We start from the raw sequence: 13,178 nt of genomic DNA on the forward strand, positions 1-13,178 counted from the left end.
AGAGTTTCGCACTCTTGCTGCCTCTAGTGACTGGAACGAGCCGGCGCTGCTCGCTCGTTTTCTGGAGGGACTCCACGCAGAGGTTAAGGATGAGATTCTCTCCCGGGAGGTTCCTTCCAGTGTGGACTCTTTGATTGCACTCGCCATCCGCATAGAACGACGGGTAGATCTTCGTCACCGAGCTCGTGGAAGAGAGCTCGCGTTAACGGTGTTTCCCCTCTCCGCATCGCAACCATCTCCCTCCTCCGGCTCAGAGACTGAACCCATGCAGCTGGGAGGTATTCGCATCTCGACTAAGGAGAGGGAACGGAGGATCACCAACCGCCTGTGCCTCTATTGCGGACTTGCTGGACATTTTGTCAATTCATGTCCAGTAAAAGCCAGAGCTCATCAGTAAGCGGAGGGCTACTGGTGAGCGCTACTTCTCAGGTCTCTCCATCAAGATCCTGTACTACTATGTCGGTCCATCTACGCTGGACCGGTTCGGCTGCTACATGCAGTGCCTTGATAGACTCTGGGGCTGAGGGTTGTTTTATGGACGAAGCATGGGCTCGGAAACATGACATTCCTCTCAGACAGTTAGGGAAGCCTACGCCCATGTTCGCCTTAGATGGTAGTCATCTCCCCAGTATCAGATATGAGACACTACCTTTAACCCTCACAGTATCTGGTAACCACAGTGAGACTATTTCCTTTTTGATTTTTCGTTCACCTTTTACACCTGTTGTTTTGGGTCATCCCTGGCTAGTATGTCATAATCCTTCTATTAATTGGTCTAGTAATTCTATCCTATCCTGGAACGTTTCTTGTCATGTGAAGTGTTTAATGTCTGCTATCCCTCCTGTTTCTTCTGTCCCCTCTTCTCAGGAGGAACCTGGTGATTTGACAGGAGTGCCGGAGGAATATCATGATCTGCGCACGGTCTTCAGTCGGTCCAGAGCCAACTCCCTTCCTCCTCACCGGTCGTATGATTGTAGTATTGATCTCCTTCCGGGGACCACTCCCCCTCGGGGTAGACTATACTCTCTGTCGGCTCCCGAACGTAAGGCTCTCAAGGATTATTTGTCTGTTTCTCTTGACGCCGGCACCGTAGTGCCTTCTTCCTCTCCTGCCGGGGCGGGGTTTTTTTTTATTAAGAAGAAAGACGGTACTCTGCGCCCCTGCGTGGATTATCGAGGGCTGAATGACATAACGGTTAAAAATCGTTATCCGCTTCCCCTTATGTCATCAGCCTTCGAGATTCTGCAGGGAGCCAGGTTCTTTACTAAGTTGGACCTTCGTAACGCTTACCATCTCGTGCGCATCAGAGAGGGGGACGAGTGGAAAACGGCGTTTAACACTCCGTTAGGGCATTTTGAGTACCCGGTTCTGCCGTTTGGTCTCGCTAATGCTCCAGCTGTTTTTCAGGCATTAGTTAATGATGTACTGAGAGACATGCTGAACATCTTTGTTTTTGTCTACCTTGACGATATCCTGATTTTTTCACCGTCACTCGAGATTCATGTTCAGCACGTTCGACGTGTTCTCCAGCGCCTTTTAGAGAATTGTCTCTACGTTAAGGCTGAGAAGTGCGCCTTTCATGTCTCCTCCGTCACTTTTCTCGGTTCTGTTATTTCCGCTGAAGGCATTCAGATGGATCCCGCTAAGGTCCAGGCTGTCAGTGATTGGCCCGTTCCAAGGTCACGTGTCGAGTTGCAGCGCTTTCTAGGTTTCGCTAATTTCTATCGGAGTTTCATTCGTAATTTCGGTCAAGTTGCTGCCCCTCTCACAGCTCTTACTTCTGTCAAGACGTGCTTTAAGTGGTCCGGTTCCGCCCAGGGAGCTTTTGATCTCCTCAAGAAACGTTTTACGTCCGCTCCTATCCTCGTTACTCCTGACGTCACTAAACAATTCATTGTCGGGGTTGACGCTTCAGAGGTGGGCGTGGGAGCCATTCTATCCCAGCGCTTCCAGTCTGACGATAAGGTTCATCCTTGCGCTTATTTTTCTCATCGCCTGTCGCCATCGGAACGCAACTATGATGTGGGTAACATGCGAACTGCTCGCCATCCGCTTAGCACTAGGCGAATGGCGACAGTGGTTGGAGGGGGCGACCGTTCCTTTTGTCGTTTGGACTGACCATAAGAACCTTGAGTACATCCGTTCTGCCAAACGACTTAATGCACGTCAAGCTCGTTGGGCGTTGTTTTTCGCTCGTTTCGAGTTTGTGATTTCTTATCGTCCGGGAAATAAGAACACCAAGCCTGATGCCTTATCCCGTCTCTTTAGTTCTTCTGTGGCTTCTACTGATCCCGAGGGGATTCTTCCTTATGGGCGTGTTGTCGGGTTGACAGTCTGGGGAATTGAGAGACAGGTTAAGCAAGCACTCACTCACACTGCGTCGCCGCGCGCTTGTCCTAGTAACCTTCTTTTCGTTCCTGTTTCTACTCGTCTGGCTGTTCTTCAGTGGGCTCACTCTGCCAAGTTAGCTGGCCATCCCGGCGTTCGAGGTACTCTTGCTTCTATTCGCCAGCGCTTTTGGTGGCCTACTCAGGAGCGTGACACGCGCCGTTTCGTGGCTGCTTGTTCGGACTGCGCGCAGACTAAGTCAGGTAACTCTCCTCCTGCCGGTCGTCTCAGACCGCTTCCCATTCCTTCTCGACCATGGTCTCACATCGCCTTAGACTTCATTACCGGTCTGCCTTTGTCTGCGGGGAAGACTGTGATTCTTACGGTTGTCGATAGGTTCTCTAAGGCGGCACATTTCATTCCCCTCGCTAAGCTTCCTTCCGCTAAGGAGACGGCACAAATCATCATCGAGAATGTGTTCAGAATTCATGGCCTCCCGTTAGACGCCGTTTCAGACAGAGGTCCGCAATTCACGTCACAGTTTTGGAGGGAGTTCTGTCGTTTGATTGGTGCTTCCGTCAGTCTCTCTTCCGGTTTTCATCCCCAGTCTAACGGTCAAGCAGAAAGGGCCAATCAGACGATTGGTCGCATACTACGCAGCCTTTCTTTTAGAAACCCTGCGTCTTGGGCAGAACAGCTCCCCTGGGCAGAATACACTCACAACTCGCTTCCTTCGTCTGCTACCGGGCTATCTCCGTTTCAGAGTAGTAGCCTCCTCTGTTCTCGTCCCAGCTCGCCGAGTCCAGCGTTCCCTCCGCTCAGGCGTTTGTCCAACGTTGTGAGCGCACCTGGAGGAGGGTCAGGTCTGCACTTTGCCGTTACAGGGCGCAGACTGTGAGAGCCGCCAATAAACGTAGGATTAAGAGTCCTAGGTATTGTTGCGGCCAGAGAGTGTGGCTTTCCACTCGTAACCTTCCCCTTACGACAGCTTCTCGTAAGATGACTCCGCGGTTCATTGGTCCGTTCCGTGTCTCCCAGGTCGTCAATCCTGTCGCTGTGCGACTGCTTTTCCGCGACATCTTCGTCGCGTCCATCCTGTCTTCCATGTCTCCTGTGTCAAGCCCTTTCTTCGCACCCCCGTTCGTCTCCCCCCCCCCGTCCTTGTCGAGGGCGCACCTATTTACAAGGTACGTAGGATCATGGACATGCGTTCTCGGGGACGTGGTCACCAATACTTAGTGGATTGGGAGGGTTTACGGTCCTGAGGAGAGGAGTTGGGTTCCATCTCGGGACGTGCTGGACCGTTCGCTGATTGATGATACCCTCCGTTGCCGCCAGGATTCCTCCTCGAGTGCGTCAGGAGGCGCTCGGTGAGTGGGGGGGTACTGTCATGTTTTGTCTTATATTGTCTTGTCATTATGCTTTCCCTTCTGTTCATTTCCCCCTGCTGGTCTTATTAGGTTCGTTCCCTTTTTCTATCCCTCTCTCTCCCCCTCCCTCTCTCTCCTCTCTCTATCGTTCCGTTCCTGCTCCCAGCTGTTCCTCATTCTCCTACTCACTCATTTAGTCTTTTCACACCTGTCCCCTATCTGTCACACCTGTCCCCCCGAACGCCGGGGTGGCCTGCTAACTTGGCAGAGTGAGCCCACTGAAGAACAGCCAGATGAGTAGAGACAGGAACGAAAAGAAGGTTACTAGGACAAGCGCGCGGCGACGGAGTGTGAGTGAGTGCTTGCTTGACCTGTCTCTCAATTCCCCAGACATTCAACCCAACAACACGCCCCTCAGGGAGAATCCCCTCGGGATCGGTAGACGCTACAGAAGAACTGAAGAGACGGGATAAAGCATGAGGCTTGGTGTTCTTAGTACCCGGGCAATAAGAAATAACGAACTCGAAACGAGCGAAAAACAACGCCCAACGAGCATGACGCGCATTGAGTCGTTTGGCAGAACGGATGTACTCAAGGTTCTTTAGGTCAGTCCAAACGACAAAAGGAACGGTCGCCCCCTCCAACCACTGTCGCCATTCGCCTAGGGCTAAACGGATGGCGAGCAGTTCGCGGTTAGCCACATCATAGTTACGTTCCGACGGCGACAGGCGATGAGAAAAATACGCGCAAGGGTGGACCCCATCGTCAGTATCGGAGCGCTGGGACAGAATGGCTCCCACGCCCACCCCCGACGCGTCTACCTCGACAATGAACTGTTTAGTAACGTCAGGTGCAACAAGGATAGGAGCGGATGCAAAACGCTTCTTGAGGAGATCAGAACAACAATCATACGACCGGTGAGGAGGAAGGGAGTTGGTTCTGGACCGACTGAAGACCGTGCGCAGATCATGATATTCCTCCGGCACTCCTGTCAAATCACCAGGTTCCTCCTGTGAAGAGGGAGCAGAAGAAACAGGAGGAATAGCAGACATTAACCGGTTAAGACTCTAGGGGCAGTATTTCATTTTTGGATAAAAAGACGTGCCCGTGTTTTGCGCAATATTTTGTCACGAAAAGATGCTCGACTATGCTTGGAATTGATAGTTTTGGAAAGAAGACACTCTGACGTTTCCAGAACTGCAAAGATTTTCACTGTGAGTGCCTTAGAACAAAACCTACAGGCAAAACCAAGATGTTTGAGCGACCAGGAAATCAACAGGATTTCTGATGGCACGTTTTCCATGATCGCCTTATATGGCTGTGAATGCGACAGGAATGAACGGACACTTCCTATCGTTTCCCCAAGGTGTCTGCAGCATTGTGACGTATTTGTAGGCATATCATTGGAAGATTGACCATAAGAGACTACATTTACCAGGGGTCCCGCACGGTGTCTGTGTGGAAATTGGTGCGCAAAAGTCAGGTACCAGTATTTTTCCATCCGAATCTGAGAACAATGCAGGCTTCCAGGAATGGCATTTCAATGAAGAGATATATGACAAAACACCTTGAGGATGGATTCAAACAACGTTTTCCATGTTTCAGTCGATATTATGGAGTTAATTCGGAAAAAAGTTTGACGTGTAGGTGACTGAATTTTCGGTTAGTTTCGGTAGCCAAATGCATAGTAACAAAACGGAACGTTGTGTCCTACACAAGCATCTTTCAGGAAAAACTGGACATCTGCTATGTAACTGAGAGTCTCCTCATTGAAACATCTGAAGTTCTTCAAAGGTAAATTATTTTATTTGATCCCTTTGCTGGTTTTTGTGAATATGTTGCGTGCTAAATGCTAACGCTAAATGCTAAGCTAGCTATCACCACTCTTACACAAATTATTGATTTTCTCTGGTTCGAAAGCATATTTTGAAAATCTGAGATGACAGGATTGTTAAGAAAAGGATAAGCTTGAGGATAGGCATATTTATTTCATTTCATTTGCGATTTTTAGAAATCGCTAACGTTGCGTTATGGTAATGAGCTTGAGGCTATGATTACGCTACCGAATACGGTGTGGGTAGGACTAACAGGTTAAACATTTCACATGACAAGAAACGTTCCAGGAAAGGATAGAATTACTAGACCAATCAAAAGAAGGATTATGACACACTAGCCAGGGATGACCCAAAACAACAGGTGTAAAAGGTGAACAAAAAATCAAAAAAGAAATGGTCTCAATATGGTTACCAGATACTGTGAGGGTTAAAGGTAGTGTTTCACACAATATACAGGGGAGAGGACTACCATCCAAGGCGAACATGACCGTGGGCTCCCCTAACAGTCTGAGAGGAATGTCATGTTCCCGAGCCCAGGCTTCGTCCATAAAACAGCCCTCCGCCCCAGAGTCTATTAATGCACTGCAGGAAGCTGCCGATCCGGTCCAGCGTAGATGGACCGGCAAGGTAGTACAGGTACTTGACGGAGAGGACAGTCTAGTAGCGCTTATCAGTCGCCCTCCGCTTACTGATGAGCTCTGGCCTTTAACTGGACATGAAATGACAAAATGACCAGCGGAACCGCAATAGAGACAGAGGCGGTTGGTGATTCTCCGTTCCCTCTCCTTAGTCGAGATGCGAATACCCCCCAGCTGCATGGGCTCAACACCTGAGTCAGTGGGGAAAGATGGTAGTGTCGGGGAGAGAGGGGACACAGTTAACGCAAGCTCTCTTCTATGAGCTCGGTGACGAAGATCTACCCGTCGTTCAATGCGAATAGCGAGTTCAATCAAAGAATCCACGCTGGATGGAACCTCCCGAGAGAGAATCTCATCCTTAACCTTAGCGTGGAGTCCCTCCAGAAAACGAGCGAGCAACGCCTGCTCGTTCCAGTTACTGGAGGCAGCAAGAGTGCGAAACTCTATAAAGTAATCCGATATGGATCGATTACCTTGACATAGGGAAGACAGGGACCAGGAAGCTTCTTTCCCAAAAACAGAACACTCAAAAACCCTTATCATCTCCTCTTTAAAGTTAAGATAATCGTTAGTACACTCAGCGCTTGCCTCCCAGATAGCTGTGCCCCACTGCCGAGCCCGACCAGTAAGGAGTGATATGACGTAGGCAATCCGAGCTCTCTCTCTTGAGTATGTGTTGGGCTGGAGAGAGAACACAATATCACACTGGGTGAGAAAGGAGCGGCACTCAGTGGGCTGCCCAGAGTAACATGGTGGGTTATTAACCCTAGGTTCCGGAGACTCGGAAGACCAGGAAGTAGCTGGTGGCACGAGACGAAGACTCTGATACTGTCCTGAGAGGTCGGAGACCTGAGCGGCCAGGGTCTCAACGGCATGCCGAGCAGCAGACAATTCCTGCTCGTGTCTGCCGAGCATCGCTCCCTGGAACTCGAGAGTAGAGTAGAGAGAATCCATAGTCGCTGGGTCCATTCTTGGTCGGATCCTTCTGTTATGCTAGTGAATGAGGACCCAAAAGCGACTTAACGAAAACAGAGTCTTTATTCCAGTATATGACAAAAGTATCCTGGAATCCTGGAAATATCAAGGAGAAAACAAAACAGGAAAAACTGAAATCCACTCGTAATTGCGAGGACTGACTGGAGACTCGACCATAGACTGCAGGTTGCTTCGGGAAGGCACCGACCGTAGCAGACTAAGACACCTGCTCATACGCAGCATCTGAAGAAGATAAAACACGACAGGGCGAGACAAGGACACAGAACAGCGAACATCATACAACATCATACAAGGATCCGACAAGGACAGAAGCGGAAAACAAGGGGAGAAATAGGGGCTCTAATCAGAGGGCAAAATAGGGGACAGGTGTGAAAATAGTAAATGAGTGAGTTAGGAGAATGAGGAACAGCTGGGAGCAGGAACGGAACGATAGAGAGAGAGAGAGAGAGGGAGGGGGAGAGAGAGGGATAGAAAGAGGGAACGAACCTAATAAGACCAGCAGGGGGAAACGAACAGAAGGAAAAGCACAAGGACAAGACAATATATGACAAAACATGACAATAACAATACACATTGTACATAAAACATCACGTCACCCAGAAAAACTGTTACATTCCTCCATAAATAAATCCCCATACAATATATATATTTTTTTAATTGTCCAAATGACACCAGAATGTTAAGATGAACTATATTTTGATGATACTGGAGGTGTTCAAGAGAACAATACCATTCCTTGTACTTACATTTACATTTACATTTAAGTCATTTAGCAGACGCTCTTATCCAGAGCGACTTACAAATTGGTGCATTCACCTTATGACATCCAGTGGAACAGTCACTTTACAATAGTGCATCTAAATTTTAAAGTGGGGGGGGTAAGAAGGATTACTTTATCCTATCCTAGGTATTCCTTAAAGAGGTGGGGTTTCAGGTGTCTCCGGAAGGTGGTGATTGACTCCGCTGTCCTGGCGTCGTGAGGGAGTTTGTTCCACCATTGGGGGGCCAGAGCAGCGAAAATGTTGTACTAAAGCCTACTTTCTTTTACAGCAGTGCCATGTTCGATAGTCCAACATTTTCAAACATTGCAGATAGATATGCTATGAATAGAGCCAACTTGATTCCTTATTTTATTTGTTCGACAAAGCATATTTGTATCTGAACATTCCAAAACTTTGCATGCTGTTGAATGCACACCTGGTCAGTTTGTCAGGTGGCAGGTCACATTTGATCATAACCGTAGGGGGACAGGGACAGTGGCGGAAAGAAAGCTTGTAGCAGCACAGTGACTCAATAGTCACCAGTTACTACAGCCAAAGTTATAAACCCCGTCTATTTCTATAATTTATCTTCTTAAAATGTGATTTTAAACGTGACCTGTAACACATAATTGAATATGGAATCAATTATTTGCGTCATCTAGCTGCAATGTTCGACAATGTTTGGCTACCGATCTTGGTCCTACTGTATGTGGATAGAAGGATAGGTCGCTAGATCATCTGATTAATTGATGGGCATGTTATTATTCTATATAATTATATAATTTAATTAAATGTGCAATACAAAGTATTGTGCCTGAGACTATTTATTGACACCATGGCTGTAAAAGTAGGAAGAAGATTGCAAACCAGGACATACTGATTCCACACTTAGATCAACTTTTTTTAAATGGCACGTTCCCTTTCTCATCTATAAACGCATCTCAAGTGCAAGTGCGCTGTTCAAGCTGCTCACATCAGCAGGAGTGGGGTCATTTTCATTCAGAAGGGCGTCTACCGTAGCTTATCAGTGAAGCCTAGTAGTGTCTAGACATTGGGTTGAATATCTTCATGTCTAGAATAAAAACCTCCAGGCTACTGTTATGATAAATATAAACAAATGGAATAAATAAAAACAAATGGAATTACAGAAAATCAAATTCAGTGAAATCATCCTTTGGAGTAACGCACATGCTGGGGTAATAATTACATAACCAGTGTCTCTAGTTTCATATGAATAGGGCTAAAGGCGATTGAATACCTAAACTATTCTGAATAGACATTAACCTTGTTGCCTGAGCCAGCTAACTCCAAGCACAGGATTGGAGCCCCCCTAAAATACTGATCCATTTAATTTTGGGGGAATTGTCAAATTGTTAAAATGTAGACTATTAAATGTAACATCATTAGCTTTCGGTGTGTGTTTGGATGGTCTTTACGGTCTTCTCAACAGTAGCTGTTTAAGTTATCTGCATTTTATATAAAACAAATACCATTGACACCACACACTCCTTCACCTCAAACCTCTTGGAACTACCCATCCCGGATCCGGGAGAATTGTCATCAACTACACTAATTAGCATAGCGCAACGGTCAAAAAATATTACTAGAAAATATTCATATTCATGAAATCACAAGTGAAATATAGTGTAACACAGCTTAACGTTTTGTTAATCACCCTGTCATCTCAGATTTTGAAATTATGCTTTACAGCCAAAACAAGACAAGCGTTTGTGTAAGTTTATCGATAGCCTAGCATAGCATTATGTCCAGCTAGCAGCAGGAAGCTTCGTCCCGAAAATCAGAAAAGCAATCAAATTAACAAACTCCCAGTTAGACAGCAAATGTTCCTTTTGTTCCATAAAGATTATTTTTATACCCAAAAGTTTGTTTGTCACGAAATCCACCGGAAATAGTGGTAAGGACAACGCCGAAAGAAATTACAAATTATATCCATAATATCGACAGAAACATGGCAAACGTTTTTTATAATCAATCCTCAAGGTGTTTTTCTAATATCTATTCGATAATATATCAACCTGGACGATTGGCTTTTCAGTAGGAGCGAGAGGATAAATGACTACCTCTGTCTTTTACGCAAGAATCACGCTGAGAGCCCTCAGCTGGCCACTTACGCAATGTAGTCGTTTACACTCATTCTTCAACATAAAGGCATGAAACTACGTCACAAGGCCGTAGACACCTTAGGGAATCCGTAGAAAAAGGAATCTGGTTGATATCCCTTTCAGTGGCCAATAGGGACGCATCAGAACGCAGAGCTTTCAAAACATGAGTCACTTCCTGATTGGATTTTTCTTAGGCTTTCGCCTGCAATATCAGTTCTGTTATACTCACAGACAATATATTGACAGTTTTGGAAACTTTAGAGTGTTTTCTATCCTAAGCTGTCAATTATATGCATATTCTAGCATCTGTCCCTGAGAAGTAGGAGGTTTACTTTGGGAACGTTATTTTTCCAAAAATAAAAATAGTGCCCCCTAGTTTCAAGAGTTAACACAAGCACTTCTGAAAATATTTGTAATATATTTTATTTAAAGTATTTTATACTACAGTACTGATGGACAGAAAGCTGAAATTGTGAGCGGTTTTGTTAAATCACCAGCACACAGCACCCTCCAAAGGTAGACATGAAGAGTGGGCCACCTCATGGAACTCAGGCATGTCTCTGAAGACCTTACAGATGTTGTTAGGGAGTATCTATGTCAGCCAGGACCACCATCATCAGAACTTTTTTAATATGTTTTGTTAGAACTAAAGAATAAGGAATACATCATATGTTGGAACTGTATTATCTCAGACATAATTGCACTTTGCTACATCTGTTAAGTGCTGCAAAGTCTTTAGTGGTCAGTAACAATAATGCATTAGTAAGTGTACTAAGACATTTACTTAAACATGTTTGAAAGAAATTAAATGCTATTGACCGAATAATACCTGAATCAATGTTGATGACAGACAGACTTGGCAGCCGTTTGAAGAGCAATCAATTAGACAGTCACATCTATGATAATTTACTTATCGTAGCATATACGTGGCCTGTGGTCACCAATGATGAGTTCTCTGTCTCGCCTGTGTGAATGAACATAAATGCTCAGCTTATAAAGGTGAAGCCTTAAAACCTCTCCAGAGAAAATGCAGAGCTCCAAATTCAAATAAATTCCTATAAAATTCAAACATGTAAGATAGCAAATTAAAGCTACATGTGTTGGGAATCCAGCCAATGTGTCAAATTTCAAAAAGGATTTTCGGCGAAAGCAAACAGTGCTATTATCGGATGATAGCACCATAGTAAACAATGAGAGAAACCATATTTCAACCCTGCAAGTGCGACACAAAAGGCAGAAATAAAAATATAAATCATGCCTTACCTTTGACGAGCTTCTTTTGTTGGCACTCCAACATGTCCCATAAACATCACAATTGGTCCTTTTGTTAGATTAATTCCGTCGACATATATCCAAAATGTCCATTTATTTGGCGCGTTTGATCCAGAAAAACACAGCTTCCAACTTGCGCAACGTCCCTACAAAATATCTCAAAGTTACCTGTAAACTTTGCCAAAACATTTCAAACTACTTTTGTAATACAACTTTAGTTATTTTTAAATGTTAATAATCGAACAAATTGAATACGGGACAATCCAGTGGAAGCGGTAGGAATTCCAAGCAAGTCCCTTAGAAATCTGGATTCCCAATGAAAGCTCATTGAAAAGAGAGTGACCTCTGGGTTTCGCCTGCTACTTAAATTCTGTTATACTCACAGACATGATTCAAAGAGTGTTTTCTATGCAGATACAAATAATATGCATATATTATCTTCTGGGGATGAGTAGCAGAAAGTTGAATTTGGGCATGCTTTTCATCCAAAATTCCAAATGCTGCCCCCTATCCTAGAGAAGTTTTAATTGCCAAAGAGAAAAACCTGACAGGCAAGAGAGGAGGGTGCGCATCATTCCAAACAAGTTGTGTCATTAAGATTCATGTGTTTATGCGAGTGTTTCAATGCAAATCAGATCTTATTCTTTTTACTGGATGTTTTCTTTAGGCTGCATACACAATTAGTCAGTCTAGGATAGGGCATAGCCTTAGGGTTGTGTTGTGTAAAATGTAAGCATCATTACAAGGAATGGTATCGCTCCCTTGAACATCATGACAACAATATATGAAGCTCACATTTTGGGGGGACAGCAGGGCCATGTTCGGTAGCCGAACATTGTCGAACATCGCAGATGCAAGGAATAGAGCTGATGTGATAAGTAGTCTACATGTCAGAGAGGTGTGTTTGTTCTTCATAGTATATTTACATCTGAACGTTCCCAAAACGTTATATCCTGCTGAATACACCCTTGGTCTGTTTGTCGGGCGGACGGTCACGTGTGTTTACGATCAGAGGACCACTGATTCGAGCCCAGTAGGGGGTTAGGTACAGTGGATGAAGCAAAGCTGGTAGCAGCACAGTTACTACATATACACACAGGTTACATATCGGACCAAATCATGAAAGACAAGAATTGTACTTTTGAATTCTGTAAAGTCAGTACGGAAGAAGTGATTTTTTTTGTGTGTATCAACAATGACAAGCCATCGGGGTCTGATAATCTAGATGGAAATTACTGAGGAGAGAATTACTGAGGAGAGTAGCAGACGATATTGCCTATCCTATTTGCCACATCTTCAATTTAAGCCTACTTGAGAGCATGTGCCCTCAGTCCTGGAGGGAAGCTAAAGTCATTCCGTTACCAAGGAACAGTAAAGCCCCCTTTACTGGCTCAAATAACCGACAAGTCAGCCTGTTACCAACCCTTAGTAAACTTTTGGAAAAAATTGTATTTGACCAGATACAATGCTATTTCACAGTAAACAAACTGACAAGAGAATTTCAGTATGCTTACAGGGAAGGACACTCAATAATTGTCACGACATCCGCCGAAGTTGGTGCCTCTCCTTGTTCGGGCGGCGTTCGGCGCTCGTCGTCACCGGCTTTCTAGCTGCCACCGATCCATGTTTCTGTTTTCCATTTGTTATGTCTTGAGTGTACACACCTGGTTCCCATTAAGTTATTATTATTTCCCTATTTAACCCTCTGGTTCCCATTATGTTTTGTACGTGATAATTCCTGTTATGTGTTCGTCGTGCGCCTTAGGGTTTGTTATCCGTACGTGGATTTATTGTACTGTTTTTTTCCCCCGAGTAAAGTACGTTGGGGCTTCCCTGGTTGGCCTATCATGACCCC

The sequence above is a fragment of the Oncorhynchus gorbuscha genome, linkage group LG01 (genome assembly GCF_021184085.1).
Source record: "Oncorhynchus gorbuscha isolate QuinsamMale2020 ecotype Even-year linkage group LG01, OgorEven_v1.0, whole genome shotgun sequence".
Classification (NCBI taxonomy): Eukaryota; Metazoa; Chordata; class Actinopteri; order Salmoniformes; family Salmonidae; genus Oncorhynchus; species Oncorhynchus gorbuscha.